This window comes from Ips typographus, linkage group LG3, assembly GCF_016097725.1.
Source record: "Ips typographus isolate SLU linkage group LG3, UJ_Ityp_2.0, whole genome shotgun sequence".
NCBI classification, from domain to species: Eukaryota; Metazoa; Arthropoda; class Insecta; order Coleoptera; family Curculionidae; genus Ips; species Ips typographus.
Window position 1 is genome coordinate 12,002,542 of NC_138424.1, and position 16,842 is coordinate 12,019,383.

A 16,842-nucleotide genomic window follows, 5' to 3' on the forward strand; every position below is an offset into this window, starting at 1 on the left:
AAAAAGTAAAAAAAAAATAAATAAAAAACTTAGGTTTTTTTGGACACCCTGTATATGTTTAACCGTGTTGCGGTTCATACAGGGTACAAGAATAGTTTAAGACAAACATTTTACAATAGATATACAATATTTGGATGTTTAATTACCATTTAAAAAAAAAGTCGAACATCTTGGAAACGGTTAGAGTTACGAAACCCAAAAAATTATCGAGATGCAGTATTCTCAAAATTTTAATACAGTTTTAAAAAAAATTAAAAAAGTTGTTTTTTTTTGGACACCCTGTATATGTTTAACCGTGTTGCGGTTCATACGGGGTAAAAGAATAGTTGAAGAAGAACATATATATATATATATATAAACAATCTTTATTTTCAACAGAAAAAAGGCTATCGACCACTTGGTCTTTCTGCCTATGTTTACAGTGGGATTTTTTTTTTATAGTTTTAGCATACATGTTAGCTTAATCTAATTATTTACAATTTATTTACAAAAAAAAAAAAACAAAAATAGTCTTAGTTAAAGTGCTCTAGTAGGGTGGCAGTGGGAAAGAGGTAACGGGATTGTCTGGTTTGTCTTGTTATGCACAGTGGGTTTATTATTGTCCAGTTGTTTGGATTATTTTTCCATTTGTTTTGTAGTTGTATAAGTCTGTCTGTTATTTTGGTCATGTTTGTACGTTCGTAGAGAAGTTGGTTGGATGGGTTGTGTAGTGGGTTTTCTGGGGTTTTCTGTCTTATTTTGGTTATTAGTCTTAGAGCAATCTGTTCCGTAGTCTGAGTATATCTTTTAGTTTTGTCAGTAGCGTTTGCTCTAAGTAAGTGTCCGTAGTCTAGAACTGGTCTACAGATGGATTTGTATATTTGTGTGGCGGTTTTCGTGCTAATACCTTTGTTTTTGTATGTCAGTGATCTAAAAAGGTTTTGTCCGTTTAATAGTTTCAGTTCTTGCATTTTTTAAGTGTTTTGTAAATTTTAGTTTTTGGTCCAGTATTACGCCTAAGTATTTTATGTCATGTTTGGGTTCAGTTATGTGGCCGTCGAAGAAGAACATTTTGAGTTTTTTTACGCTTCCTAAAACCCAAAGAATGGTCGAGATACAATATTTTGAAATGTTTAGATATATTGAAAAAAGTCGAACATCTTGGAAACGGTTAGAGTTACGATTTGCAAGGGACCAAAAACGTTTAAAATAACTTTCTGCACACTGCACATGAATTTGGGTTACACAACTGGGGGAGTTTTAGTTTCGAATTTAAAAGATTTTTTTCTCAAGAGAGATCCTCATGATATCCTCAAGATTTTTGTTTACTTTGATCAGATCATCTCTTCCTCCACTTGCTAGGAGGACTTGCTAGTCCAGATAAACCAAATATTGTAGCAACTTTTACCATTTTTACCATAAAGTAGATCTTATTTGGGACTTCTTGCATCAACTGTGTTACCACTTTATGGGTAAATATGCTTGATTTTTTTAGCTTAGGTCTAGTTTTTTCAAAAAAGTCAAATTTGTTGTTTTCATAACCTAATATTCCTCAAATTGATATTCATATTTCTGGACTTTTTTTAAATCAATTTGTCACTTGCACTGTTTGTTTTCTTTAAATATATTTAGATAAAGGAAAGATGGCTTTACTATAGAAAAAGCTAAAAAGAAATAAATTAAGTAATTATACTTTTGCCAAAAACTTTAATTAATTTTTAGTTAAGATAAAGTTTTGTGTTTTTCTCATATTAAAAAATGTTCCAAATTTAAAATCATATGCAAAGCATATTTCAAATTAAAATACACATCTTTGGTTGGACATACTAGTACCAAGTATACTACCCAGATATTTAAAAATACTAATTTGTATGTTAACATGTGTATGTACATTAACATTACGTTTTGGAAATATTTTACAAAAAAACAAATATATCTTTCAACTGTAACACCCTCTATTTTTAAGCAAGAAAATGGATTTTTTTTGCTATTTATGACACACCGAGTAGTTTCAAATAATTTTTAAAGTTATAACTAAATTATTATATTGAACTAAGGTCCAAAAATATGCTCATAACCACCGTCAGTAGTAAAATGAGGTCATAAGTATAACATATTTCACCATTAGCTATTTAGCATTTCAACTTTACGCAATCCGACAGGTCCACTTGTAGTTTTTGCTTCTCGTTGTATTAAGATATATTAATATAGCACTTTCGCATGTTACCCTACAAAAATAACATCTTACCATTGATCTTAATGTTTATTGAGCCTGTCAAAAATTATATATAGATTTGTTTGGTTTATGATTTATATTAGGCGCCGGACGTGCGCGTAGGATGATTTACTATTAGCAACAAATTCGTTGCGCAAATAAATTTATTGATAGTGTTTTTTGACTGTCATTTTTGAGAAAATGTGGATAGTTTATCGTTTTTCTGAGATATAAATTATATTTATTAAAATACCTTGTAAAAATTAGTTTTATGTTATTATCATTATTCATTTTTGACGGTTCTAGAAAAAAAATATCAAAGTTGGTCCATGATAATTGTTTATATTGTACTCACTAGCTAATTTCGCTAATTTTGACCTGAAAGCCAAGTTTAAATTAGCAAAGTTGCAGCATTTTTCCTGAATCGTCAGAATTGACATATGTTACAGTTTTTGACACATATTTTTATTATTTTAAACGGAACACCCTGTATGTTCATTCAGTGTATTCAAAAAATATACGGTTTTAGTTTTTTCTGCTCTGATTTTCTGTCGTCCGAAACGTTGATTTGTTACTGTTTTTTTATGAAAACTGACAGTTATAATAAAATACAAAAATGACAGTTTTGAGAGGTTCAATGTTAAAAAATCGTCAGTACAGCTTTTAGTCAAAATATCAATTTATACTTTCAAGAAATTTGACTGTTTTTAACGTTTTGACTGCAAATGGTCTAGTAAGTCAATTTTCATGAAATTGTACCATTTTCCAATATTTTGATCTTGAAAATTGACTAGAATTACTGGAAATAGCGTGTCAGAATATCAGTGTTCATGATATTTATCTATTTTTTAACGTTTTGACTTGACTAGAGTGACCATAAATAGTCCAGTCAAGTCAATTTTCATAGAATTTTACTGTTTTCAACTGTTTGTCCCTGAAAATTGACTAGAATGACTGCAAATAGTCGGCGGAATCTCGAAAATTGACTCGCACAACTGATAACAGTAAGTCAAGTCAATTTTCATGATAATTGACTGCAAATGCTCCTGCAAGTGAATTGTTATACAATTTAACGCGGGTGAAACGCGAGTAAACGCGGTGAAATTTTACTGCTTTTTATTTTGGTTTTTTTTGGACACCTTGTATATGTTAAACCGTGTTGTAATTAGCACGAGGAGAATGAGCAGTAAAAGACAAACATTTTGAGCTTTTTACAGTTGCTGAAACCTTAAAAATAGCAAAGATGCAAAATTTTCAAAATTTGTATGTAATTTCCAAAAAAAAAGTAAACAAAAGTCGAATATTTCGGAAACGGTTAGAATAACCAAAATTTTATAAGAGACGAAAAATGTTCAGAGCAACTTTCTGCACTCAGTGGACTAGGTTTACACCCACCTAGAATCGGGTAAACTCGGTCACAACTGGCAGAGCGTTAGTTGCAAATTTGAATGTTTTTCAGTTTGTGTTGCGGTTAGCACGAGGGAAATGAGCAGTTGAAAACTAACATTTTAAGACTTTCACAGTTGCTGAAATTAAAAAAATGACGGAAAGACGGTATTTTCAAAATGTTTATGCACATTTTTTTTAAAAAGTAAGAAAGTCGAATATTTCTGAAACGGTTACCATTACGAAAATATTGCAAGATACCAAAATTGTTCAAAATAACTTTATGCACTCAGTGGACTAAATTTACACCCGCCTACAACAGTTTTTTATTTTGTTTTTTGAACTTCCTGTATATGTCCAACCGTGTTCAAGTTAGCACGTGGAGAATGAGCAGTTCAACAGGAACATTTTAAGATTTCTACTGTTACTGAAACCCGAAAAATGGTAGAGATACAAAATTTTAAAAATTTGTATACAATTTTCGAAAAAAAAAGTAATGGAAGATCTAATATTTCGCAAACAGTTAGAGTTACTGAAATTTTGGAAAAGCCAAAAATGTTTAGAATGCCTTTCTACTTCCAGTGGACTGAAAGATAAAATCAAGGCGTCCCTTAAAATAAACATGTTTATATTAAGGTTTTTTTTTCCTTTATTTGTTTTTATTTTTTACGTTTTTGGTCAATTAAAACTTTGGAAACTCTGTACCAAAGTTTCTCTAACTGTAAGTTAGCCTTACAACTGTTAAAATCAAACATTTCAATTAACAACTTTGATTATTTTATAAGTAAGGCAACTTACTAAACATTTTTACTGTTTCTGTCATACTTTGAGGTCCAAAACCTGAACTGAATTAAACTAGTATCAATTTTTTACTCTTCATTATTAGGCATGAAACTAGGACGAAATTGTAGGAAAAATGTAACAGTAGCGTGCATTTTAACCAACCTGACCGCCGAACTTCCCACTTACTGGAAAATTGTATTTTTAACTCTTTAGTGTTCACTTTAGCGTTCTATTTTCAATTTAGTACTGTTCGGAAACCTCGCGATCCCCGTAATATACCGGCTAGTGTATGTCTGGCGTAAACTAGCCTATATAAAGCCAAAACAACAAAAATAAAACCCAAACAGTGTAGTGATATTTAGTGAAGAGTGTATGGAGAACTTTAGAAGACCAATTGATGTACCAGCTTTAATAAAGCAGATCTACAGACAATTGTAATAATTGTCATCACAATTAGTGAAAGTTTACTTAAAAACCCTTTTTAGGTATGTGACATTTTTTAAGAATTATAACAGAATTTTTAAAAAAACAATTCCAGTAAACATTGATACTTAATTTGATGAGGCGTGATTTACGAGCGTTTCGATGGGTAATAAAATAAATCTGCACATGTTGTGGAAAATAACGTGATTTAAAATTCAATCATGGAAGGTGGCACAATGTTTGATGTATCCCTTAAGACCAGCATAATATTAATATTTAAAAGTTTGTGAACAGCCCAGAAGGTTTTTTTTTTATTAAAAACTCCATTAAAATGTAAACGACCTACTGTGCGCGTGAATTCAATTCCCATTTGTTTGTACACACCAGAAAATTAGATATGCAGGTAGGAAACACGGAAACACTGGAAAAGTTGTTTTGTAGGAAAATTGCTTCCATACACGTGGCTTTACATTTTTTAGTTGGTATCATTAGGTTAAATTGTTGTTGTTGTAACACGAACGTTAGAATGAATGTTCAGAATAAGTTTCACTGAACTTTGAAGTGTAAATGATTAGGTCACAAAACTGTCTTACAAACTGTGGAATGTTTGTAACTTGATTGAAAAACAGAAATCTTGCTATCTAATGTGAAAAATGTAGCATTTTATTGGTTTATACCGAGGGGTTTAAAAATCTGAGTATCCAGTTTTCTTCTAAGAGTGGGTTTTGTTTATGTGTAAGCTGAAGATAGTCTGATTTATAAAACTTAATAGAAATATACTATTTTGTAAATTGTTTTAAGAATTTTTAATTTGAACATTTTGTGTTTTATCTAAGGGGTAAATTTTGGTGTACAAACTTTAGGAATTAATGGACATTACTTGGCAATTGGCAGCATTACCAAAATTAGCAGAGAATTGTGGGGATTGTCCGGGAATTAGTGAGCATTGCTGGAGAATTATAGTAGGCATTACTGGGCATTAAATAAGTATTTTGAAAACTATTAATACAATTGGGAACGTTTAAATTATATTATAATAAAATTACCATACAATATTCAAATTTAAATATAAATTAATAACTTTTGATAATTTCAATGAAGTCCGTTGGACAACAACAAATAATTTTGTAATTTTAATTTTGACGCCCTCTAACGGCGAATTCGTACCATTAATCAATCAACTTTATATTATTATAGAAAACTCATTTTATTGGCTATCCATTGACATATGAAAGTTTATACAAAGTGTTGCAAAAAAGCAAAGAGTTATTGAAGATTGAACGAAAAGATGGTCTAAAAAAGTGATGAAAAATTGGTCAAATTAGACGCCCTCTAGCGGCCAAACCGTCTAACCCATCAACCCCCCAAGTAGAGATATTATTTGAAATCTCATTTCATTGGCTATCCATCGACGTATAAAACTCCACTAAAAATGGTGCAAATCATCGAGTTATTCAAGATTGAAAGAAAGAATATTCCAAAAAATTGATGAAAAAATTGGTCAAATTTGACGCCCTCTAGCGGCCAAACCGTCTAACCCGTTAACCCAAGTGGGTATATTGTTTAAAATTTCATTTCACTGGCTATCCATCGACGTATAAAACTTTACTAAAAATGGTGCAAATAATCGAGTTATTCATGATTGAACGAAATGAATAGATGCAACAAAAATGTGATAAAAAATATAAAAAAATATTTTTATAAATCCCATTTTATTAACTATCCATCGAAGCATAAAACTGTATGAAAGGTATAGTGCAAATAAGCGAGTTATTAAGATTAAACAAGGGGATGCACGAAAAAAGTCATTAAAAAATTAGTCAACTTTGACGCCCTCTATTGGCCAAACCGTCTAACCTATTAACCACGTTACAATATTTTTGAAAAGTTCATTTCATTGGCTATCCATCGACGTGTAAAACTCTACCAAAAATAGTGCATTTAAGTGACTTTTTGAGGATTGATCAAAAAGACACACAAAAAAACGATACCACAGAGTAAGCTCGTTTCATTCGCTGTCCATCGACATATAAAAGTATACATATACAATGTGTTACAAATATGTACGCGTGTTATTTACGGTTTAGTAACAGGAGGCACCAGAAACACTTTTTGACTGGTTAAGGGTTAAGGGTCAAATTTGTCTGAACCACCGCCACTATCCTAATAGGTTTTGCGTTATGTTAGCCAATTTAGTGCAAGCGAAAATCGCCCTTAATGATTTTATTGGTACAGTTTTGCTACGGCCCTAGATTTGACAATCACTGTGTTAGGATTGTGCCAAATAACAGGGCCGTACCTGCCCGATTTAAAAAGTGGTCAAGGAAAACATTTAGTCAACTTTGGAGCCCTCTGGCGGCCAAACGAAGCAACATATAAAGGAGGCCATATTTTTAAAACAACCATTTTATTTTCTACCCATTGACATATAAATGTCTATAAAAAGTGTTACAAATAAACGAGTTAATTTGTCAATAAAGACAGTTTTGACAGCTACTACTCCAACCTTCAAAAGCTGGGTTATTTTGCCAGTTACAAATGTATCAGATTAAATAATTAATTTTTTAAATAATGATGCAATACAAACTTACCTTAATTTACTCACATTTACTTAAACATGTAATAAAATTATATTCTAAAGAAAAAGCAAATATATATTTTTTTAAATTACTTACAATTAGAATTTAAATCGTGCTTCTAGTTTTTATAAAAAAAAAAAAAAATTAGGAAATTTGTTGCAGACATCACTCATCGACATAAAAATGAAATACCAAGTGAATTAGATATGTTTCCCTGAAAAAGCAGTATCTACTATACTTTATGTATGGTTATTGTGATTTGAAACATAATGTGTGAAGGTGGTGTATAAAGCAATTTTTCAATAATTATAACTATACAATTTCTAATTAAATTACTTGTCTGAACATTAGACTGTTTAAGATTGTGAATAAATTAATTAAACCACAGTTGATAGAATAAATTCCTGTAAATTGGATTCCAACTGAGCCTGATATTGAATTGATAACTAAATGTAATTATTATAGCACAATGTGATGATATTTTACACTTTGTATATAAATTCGAGTAAACTAAACATTTCCTGGCAGCATTTGTGTGTTCCGTTTTCCTGATTTACGTTTATGTCCAATTTCTAAAAGAAACGGTTTGTTTGCCTATAATTTATGTACAAATCATTTGTTTTCAATTGTGTGTTTTGTTCGAATATGCGCTAACGTAAACGTAATAGTTGGTTACGTATAGAGGGCTGAAAAAAGGAAATTACGCCTGAAGGTAAGGCTTTTATTCTGTTGGTAATGTGCTTTTTTTGGCTCATGGTACACAAAACGTTTTACAGACAAACACCGAAAACTTTGAATTAGTTGGGTTCATTACGAGTGTTAAAAATGATCAAAAGGTAAGCCTACAAAGTCACTCTTTTGGTCATGAGGACATAACATTACAGACCCATTTGTAAGTAAAATTATATAACTTCTTTACCGCATACTTAATCGTTCCGGATCATAACTCCACTATTTTTATTGGACACCCTGTATATTATTAAGTCACGTGATAGGGCTAGGTTAGGGCTATTTACTGACTTAAATAGTGCACTAGAAAAGGTTTCAGGCAAGTAGTTCGGTTATTTTTAATGAATCACCCTGTATATAATTAGGTCACGTGAAAAGGCTATTCACTGACCTAAGAAGTGCAGTAGAAAATGTTTACTTTTTTCGAGCTGTTTGAGGTCAAAGTTGCCTTTAACACTTTGATCATAAATAATAGAAAACAATTAATGTTACAGAAATAAAACTGGCAAAAAAAGTGTCCACAGGATGTTCCAAGTAACATAACTCTGAAGAATACATTGATGAATCCACAAGTTATAAAAAAGGATTAAGTAACAAAATTCTGACCTTCAATCCTAAAGAAAGTGAAGCAGTTCCAAGTACCAGTATTTTACCTTCAGTTGCTCAATCTGCGATCAATTTAAAAAACGCGACCAACTGTACATTTAACATTAATGTTGTTAATAACAATAAATAGTTATAAGTTGTTGTTTTTAATATCAATAAAAATTAAAAACAAAGTCGTTATTTTTAATGAGAGACCGTATATATTATTAGGTCACGTGATAAAGCTGGATTAGAGTTGTTCACCGATCTAAATAGTGCAATAGAAAATGTTTACCGTTTTCGAGATATTTTAGGTCAAATTTGTCTTTAAACCTTTGAAGAACTGATGAAAAAAGTGTCCACAGAAGGTTCAAAGTAACCTATCTTGGTTATTTTAATGAGACACCGTGTATATTATTAGGTAACGTTAGGTAAGATTAGTGTTCACCGATCTAAAAGTGCAATAGAAAATATTTACTGTTCGCGAGATTTTTTAGGTTAAAGTTGTCTTTAACCTTTCGAACAACTGGTGAAAATAGTGCTCACAGAAAGCTAAAAGTAATATAGCTAGGTTATTTTAATGAGACATCGTGTATATTATTAGGTCACGTGAGGTAAGGTTAGAGTTTACCGGTCTAAAAGTGCAATAGAAAATGTTTACTATTTTCCAGATATTTGAGGCCAAATTTGTCTTTGACACTTTGAACAACTGATGAAAAACGTGTCCACAGAATATTCAAAGTACGATACCTCGTTGATTTTTTATGGGACACTCAGTATATTACTTGATCACGTGATAGTGCTAGGTTAGGACTCTTCACTGACCTAAATAAGGCAATAGAAAATGGTTCCTCATTTCGAGATATTTGAGGTCAAATTTTGCCTTTTCGAAAGATGTCCACAGAATGTTCACAGTTACATAAATGATTAGATAGATTATTAAAACACATTAGAGGGCTATTCACTGACCTCAATAGTGCAGTAGGAAATGTTTACAAAGTTGCATTAAACCCTTTGCAAGTGATAAGAAGAAAATTCAGAAATGAAAATGCAAGGCAACCTTACCTCAAAACAGGGAACAAATAATAAAAGTAGTAGAGGGGTTTTATGAAGAACTATACAGAAACAGAAATGCCATGGCTTTCGAGAGAGAGGAGCTTATCATCTATAGAGTCATAAATCAAAGATCAGAGGATATTCCAGACATTAATAAGGAAGGAATTCTCTACGCGTTGACCAAAATAAAACACAATATAGCCACAGGAGAGGACGGAGTCGCCATAGAGGCTATACAACTTGGAGGAGAAACATTGCTGTCAAAAATACAAAACCCTTCTTAACCTTAACCTGTGCCTACACTAGCAAACCATTCGATCCAGATGGAATGAGACAATAATGATCCTAATGCACGAAAAAGGGGACAACACAATTCTTGAAAATTACAGACCTATCAGCCTGTTAAGCCACTTATACAAGTTATATACCCGAATTATAACCTCTAAAATGAAAAAGAAGATGGAGCTTTATCAGCGAGAGCAGGCTGGTTTCCGACGTGGATATGGAACTAACCACCACCTCCAATTTCTTAAAGTAATTATAAAAAAACTATTGAGACTGTGCATTTGACACTGTTAGGAATCACATGTGGACTATAGATGATAGGTATCCTAAAATTATCCTAAACATCTATAAGAATGGAACAATTACAGTCAAACTTCAGGCCAACAGCAGACAGATTAACGTCAAACGTGGAGTTAGGCAGGATGATACCATCTCGCCTAAATTATTTTCCCCTATTTGAGAACATGCGTTTAAGCACCTCAAGTGGGTCAGGTTCAAGGATTGTAAACAGTACAGGAGTGCTTAATCCCATAAGCCACCGCCTTCTTTACAAGAAAGCCTAGAATGTGACTTTAATGGCGGCGTTATCGGATTTTTTTTTGTACACAAACCTATGGAGATGCAGTAGAAAATATGTTTTTTTTTATTTTTTCGTGTAGTTGATTAGAAGTTGTGAGTGAAAAATCAAAGAACGCTTCATTCCTGATCCAGATATGTATAGATATGGCTTTTTATATCCAATAAAGTCCAGCCAAAGCAAGTTTGGTTAGAACCCTTTGTCTTGGAAAGTAGGAACAAACTAATGTAAAAACTGCTCAATCAAAGAAAATTTGGAAATTCTTGAATCTAGGTAAGCAAAACTGGTAAATGGGTTTTATATTATTACCAAGACCTTTCTTTTAAAATGTAAATGTGCCAATAGAACTTCTAAAAGCTGTCCTGTTTCTTCAGAGTAAACCTTTGTTGCTCTCAAAATGCAGGCGGCCTCAAAATGTAACTCACATAAGTCACATACCAATGTATGTAAGAGGCAATAAGTTTTACTGAATGAGAAAGCATATTGTACTTACCACTGAGTATTGTGTTGGAGTAAAATCATTCCACTTCAAAGCTTTCAACCACTGTTGGGTTCGAGCAGGGTCTTTTGGAAAGTAAAAGACTGACACTTTTGGGTCTTTCACCAAATTGCTTTTAGAAATTAGAGGCAATAGAATTTAAGTTAAAAAACCAACCACAAATTATAGAACAATGAAGGAACAATAACAATAGTGATAACACAATAAAATGAACACAAACTACACTTTCACTAGAACAATAAACATATAAACAACAATATATAATAGCAAACAAAAATTACTTTGGCAAGTAATCCCAAGTCTTGACTTTAAACCTTAAAAATTAATTTAATCATCCAAAAACTCAATTTCCACAATACAAACAAATGCAAACTGTCAATCCCATATTTCGGCCATATTGGAATTTTTGGCATGCACCTTCTTGGCTTTCTTGTACAGAGGGCGGTGCATAAGCGCAATCTTGCCGGTATCGGCTCGGGCCGGTGACGATTTTTACGTCACCATGGGGTCGGAGTAAACCGAAATCACAGGCACCCTTGACAATCTCGTACATAGCGTCTCGGGCGAATATTTAGCGTATTGTGCGCCCGAAGGCCCACTGTGACGTCAGAATTCATTCGCCGCCGGGAAACAAAATCGGCCGATCGAGCAATCCTGTACTGTTTACCGTCCTTGGGTCAGGTTCACCAAGGACGTCAGAATAGAAAACTTCTTCTTCTTCTTCTACTTACGTTAGGACAGAGTCAATGATTAGCCAGGAGCAGTTGGAAAGACCAGCTTCCATACCATCTTATAGGTGGTCGTCCAGGAGGTGGAAATGTATTTGGTCTCTTCTTTTTCGCAATTTTTCCAGCCGAGCATCTGGCTTTCTGTCCACGTGGTCTCTCTATTCTCTTTTTCGGTTTCTTGCCTTTCTCACTACATCTTGGATCTGACATATTTCCCTTATTTCTTCATTTCTCTTCCAGTCAAATAGCGTATGTCCTGTTATTGATCTTAGTGTTCGCATTTCTGTTGTTCTTGAAAGTCGTTTAATTGTTGTGTGAATAGATGGTGAACAACTAAATTATTTTCGGTTTGCTGATGACATTGTTCTAATTACCGACAATCGTGAGTAAGCTAATATCATCCTTATAGACCTTAAAAATGTCTCACAAAAAGTTGGACTGCAAATCAACTACAGCAAAACAAAGATTTTGTCAATTTTAGTCAAGTGAACAAATAGAAGTGGACGAATCGACAATTAAACTAGTGGAAAAATACACATATCTCGGACACGAGGTAAAAATCAGCAGAGACAATCAAACTGCAAACTGGCAACTAGAGTGATTCTGGGATGGGCAGCATATGGCAAACTAAGCAACTTCTTCAAGTCAACTACCAAGTAGACTAAAAAAGAAAGCTTAGCGTGTTGCCGGATTTGACATATGGGACAAAACCCTAACTCTAAACAGATCATCAATAAAGAAGCTACAAATAACACAACAAAAAATGAACTGGATAAACCAGGAATGTGTATGATATGTATGAGCTTATTCTTAGGGCAAAATGGCGATGGGTGGAACACATTGCAAGGTTGAAAGACGGAAGATGGACAAAAAGGGTTCTGGAATGAAGACCTAGAGCCGACAAAAGAAGCAGATGAAAAGCAACGACACGCTGGACAGAAGATATAAAAAAATATCATCCAACTAGATCGCTGCAGCTCAAGATCAGAAGACATGGAAACGAAGGAGGCCTATGTTCTCTCTCTTCTGTCCTAATTCCCATTGGGAATGTTGTGATCAATTATGTATGGTCTGGTTGAACGTTTCCCTCCATTTTTCTCTGTCTTGACTTTCTTTCACTAATTCATGAAACGGTTTATTTTCATTTTCAATTCTTCATTCTTCATGATGTGACCAAAGAAGGTTAGTATCTGGAGAGTCTCTGATTAATATTGAGATGTTCAACTCCAGGCCCATTTGGTTGCTTTTAGTTTACACTAGTAATATGAGCTGCATTAAATCTTCTTCCAAGTTAGCTAGTAATACCGTATCATCCGCAAAGCGCAGGTTGTTAATTTTGCGACCGTTTACGCAGAATCCTTTATGCCAAAGTGCTTTTCTCATAATATATTCGCCATATGCATTAAAGAGTTATTTATGTTCCACAATAGACATATGGTTGAATGATGATGATTTAACCTTTTAATGGACAGGTGAAAAAATCCACAGAATGCCAAGCAACCAAACTCGGTTATATTCAATAGGACACAATGTATTCTATTACTTACTATTTACTTTATACTTCATATTAGTGATAGGGCTACGGTCACATATAATATAATAGTATGGTTTTTTTTCATAATTCTGACAAACCTACTTTGTCTTTTGGTTTTGCTTTTAGACACATTTAGTCACAATTTTTTTGCTATTGCCTTTCTCAAACAGTGTCCAAAATCTTATAGTCACAAACTTCCTGTAATTAAATAGATTTCTTGAACATAAACTAAACTCTGACCTGCAAAGCTTTTTGGTTAGGATGTTTCGAACTAATCGATTATACAAAGCTGACTGTACTCCCTTTAAACTAATATGAAGGTAAACTGTTTGGTTTATAATCTAACGGTCAAAGTGCATCAATAAAACATCTTTGTCTCTCTCTCTACCCCATCTAGAAGTTAGGTTAACTCGGTTAACTTGGCTACTAGTTAGGAATTTCATTTGCATCCGTTAGCTGCGTTGCTTTCAATCGGACCCCCTTTTACGCCAAACCATGTTAATCGAAACGGACTGCATGGTTAATCTATCTAAACACGTTTATCCTCTAAGATTGGTTGTTTTAAACTTTGCAGTTCGTATATGGTCGTATTGGGCATGTAACCGGATTAAATTTCTATACTGGAAGTCTCTAAATTTTCAACGTTAAATTTCCAGGTGCATTTCTGGAACAGTACAAACATTTCCTCACTATTACCATTTAATAAAATATCTCAACAAGAGCATATTTTTTTGAAAAAACACATTTCGAGGCGTATGGATTCCATCTAAACCGCCATAAAAATACAAACACTTCCAAACAAAATTTCGAAATATACGTAGGTTGTAAAAACTCTTTTGTCACATTTGCCTAATCCATATATTTTTATATAGGTTATATATGGGGAAATCTGGCTGTCCTGTTGCAATATATGTTGTTTTTCCTGAAAAGTATTTTTAGTCCAGTCAATTAAAATGATGATGATGTATAAAAATAGTGGTGTTAAGGTAAATTAATCGAATTTACGTTGTGTGTGTAAACAAAACTCAGTACTAGTCTAATGCATTATGATATTTTTTCTCGCAAAAATTTGTTTATAAAATGGCATATAAACTGTTTATAAGAGGACCGGCGCATTTTATTTCAGCGGGAGTATCTTAAAACTTGATTAAACCTATTACTACAAATTTAAATTTACTTCAAGGTTTATACTGATTGTCTTTTAAATATTAAGCTAAAATGCTTAAAGTATCAGCTATTAATATCACATAATATGGTTCTGCTGTATGATATTATCCAAACATTGAATGTATCCAAATAGATTGAATGTTCAACACACATGGTCATCAGATAACGACAAATCGGTTTCCTAATGCAGATAATCCGGTAGTGCTTAATACTAATTCGCACTCTCAACAAGATGGAGCACCAATCTGTAATTCGACAAATTAACGGATATATCTGTTGTCACCTGTTGCCAAATTGATATAAATTGAGTGAAATTAGCCTTGTGGTTTCTTCATAATCTAATTTTAAGCTAGTTTCTTGGAAGGATTGGAACATCGCTTTGCAAGGGATGAAAAAATTAGAGTGATAATGTGTCACTTTAAGTTTGTTTACTACATACTTTGGATATTAAAGTGAGTTTTTGTCTTAAGGGTTTAAAAGGTTAAAGGAGATATTTTTTAGGTTTGGTTAGCAAACACACAGCAAATATAGCTCCAAGGCATAATAGTAATTAAGTTAGCAGCACTTGAGTAAAATTATAAAACTCCTAGATTAATAGTTTCAGTTTGAGGATTTTCTAATTTAAAAAAACATTAAAATAAGTAAAAAAATGCCCCTATACAGGGTAATTCAAATTCGACCCTCACCATTGGGATCTCGGAAACTATAAGAGACACGAGAAAGTTTAAATTGGGGCAAAGTTGCGCAATGTAAAGCTCAACCAAATGCCGTTTTAAAAAATTTGATTTTCCGAGTACTTCCGAAGATATCCGGAAAAAACTGAAAAATTGATTTTTTGTTTTTATTTATTTCTAACCTTATTTGAAAAGATATCCCAAAACTAAAAGCATCTTTTCATTGCCACTTTTTCCCAGCTATTCGATGATAGATTCAAATTTGCCACACGACGTTTCGTTTTTTGGCAGCCATCATCAACTTTCTTTTTTCTTATGGGCGCCATATTGGATTTATAGCCCACCAAATAGTACGTTTTAATCTGATTTTAGTGATGTATAACAACTTATGATTTGCTTCATAAATGACAAAATAATTCAATAAAAACTAATTTTACCTTAGTTAGCTGTGAGTTAATGAGACGTTTTATGAAGATTACTTAGTAGTACTTGTCACACGCAATTGGCCTGAACATACTTAGTCACAAAGGTGTACACGTGACTTAAACCGGTTTATTCACTCGAAGAGCTTAGGCCACTCGCTACGCTCTGGACCAAGTTGTTCTTTTCGTGAGTAAAAAATGGTTTAAGTCACTTGCTGTATAAATGACTATTAAATCACTCTGAATGACATTCGCCTATTTACAGATGTAAACAAACAAACATCAATGTCACATCTACGGGGCGCGGTGCAAATTTAATAGAACTGTCATTTTAGTTTTTTTGTAATATAAGAAGTCGAAATTTAATAAAATACTGTATAAAACACGTGACTTAAACCGGTTTATTCACTCGAAGAAATATGAATGAATAAAAAATATTTTAAGTCACTTAAACTACAAACTTGCATTTAACATTATAAAAAATTGAAATTTGGCAAAAAATAAAGTTCCTAAAATGATGATCTTTCTCTTGGAAACATAAATGAACTGTTTAAGTTAGAGATAATGCTAACAAATCTCTTCTTCCGATTAGCCTAAATAGTTCAGCAATGCTTGAATAATAATAACATTTTGTGCGGGGGTTTCTTATCTAGATACATTTTTAACTATGATTGACTTGCTCTAATGTTCGTCCGAATTATCGTGTTTGACAAGTACTGTGAGAATAATGACATTTTAGAAAACGGCCCATTAACTCAAAGCCAATAACTAAAGTAAAAATAGTTTTTATTGAATTATTTTGTCATTTACCAAGCAAATCATAAGTTCATACATCACTAAAATCAGAATAAAACGTAATATTTTGTGGGATAAAAATCCAATATGGCGCCCATAAGAAAAAAGAAAGTTGATGATGACTGACCAAAAACGAAACGTCGTGTGGCAAATTTGAATCCATCATCGAATAGCTAGGAAAAAGTGGCAATGAAAAGATGCTTTTAGTTTTGGGATATCTCTTCAAATAAGGTTAGATATAAATAAAAACAAAAAGTCAAATTTTCAGTTTTTTTCGGATATCTTCGGAAGTACTCGGAAAATCGAAATTTTTAAAACAGCATTTGGTTGAGCTTTAAATTGCGCAACTTTGCCCCAATTTAAATTTTCTCGTAATTCTTATGGTTTCTGAGATCCCAATGGTGAGGGTCGAATTTGAATTACCCT

The 16,842-nt window shown here is 32.7% G+C and overlaps 1 protein-coding gene across 1 annotated transcript in view; it reads left to right on the plus strand.

The window, feature by feature from the left end:
* Positions 1 to 4,595: 4,595 nt before the first annotated feature.
* sand (potassium two pore domain channel sandman) overlaps positions 4,596 to 16,842 on the plus strand; it is a 49,537-nt gene continuing 37,290 nt past the window's right edge. Inside the window, exon 1 of the mRNA XM_081975677.1 lies at positions 4,596 to 4,848. The gene's annotated coding sequence lies outside the window, so the exon portion shown is untranslated. The remainder of the gene's footprint in view (positions 4,849 to 16,842) is intronic.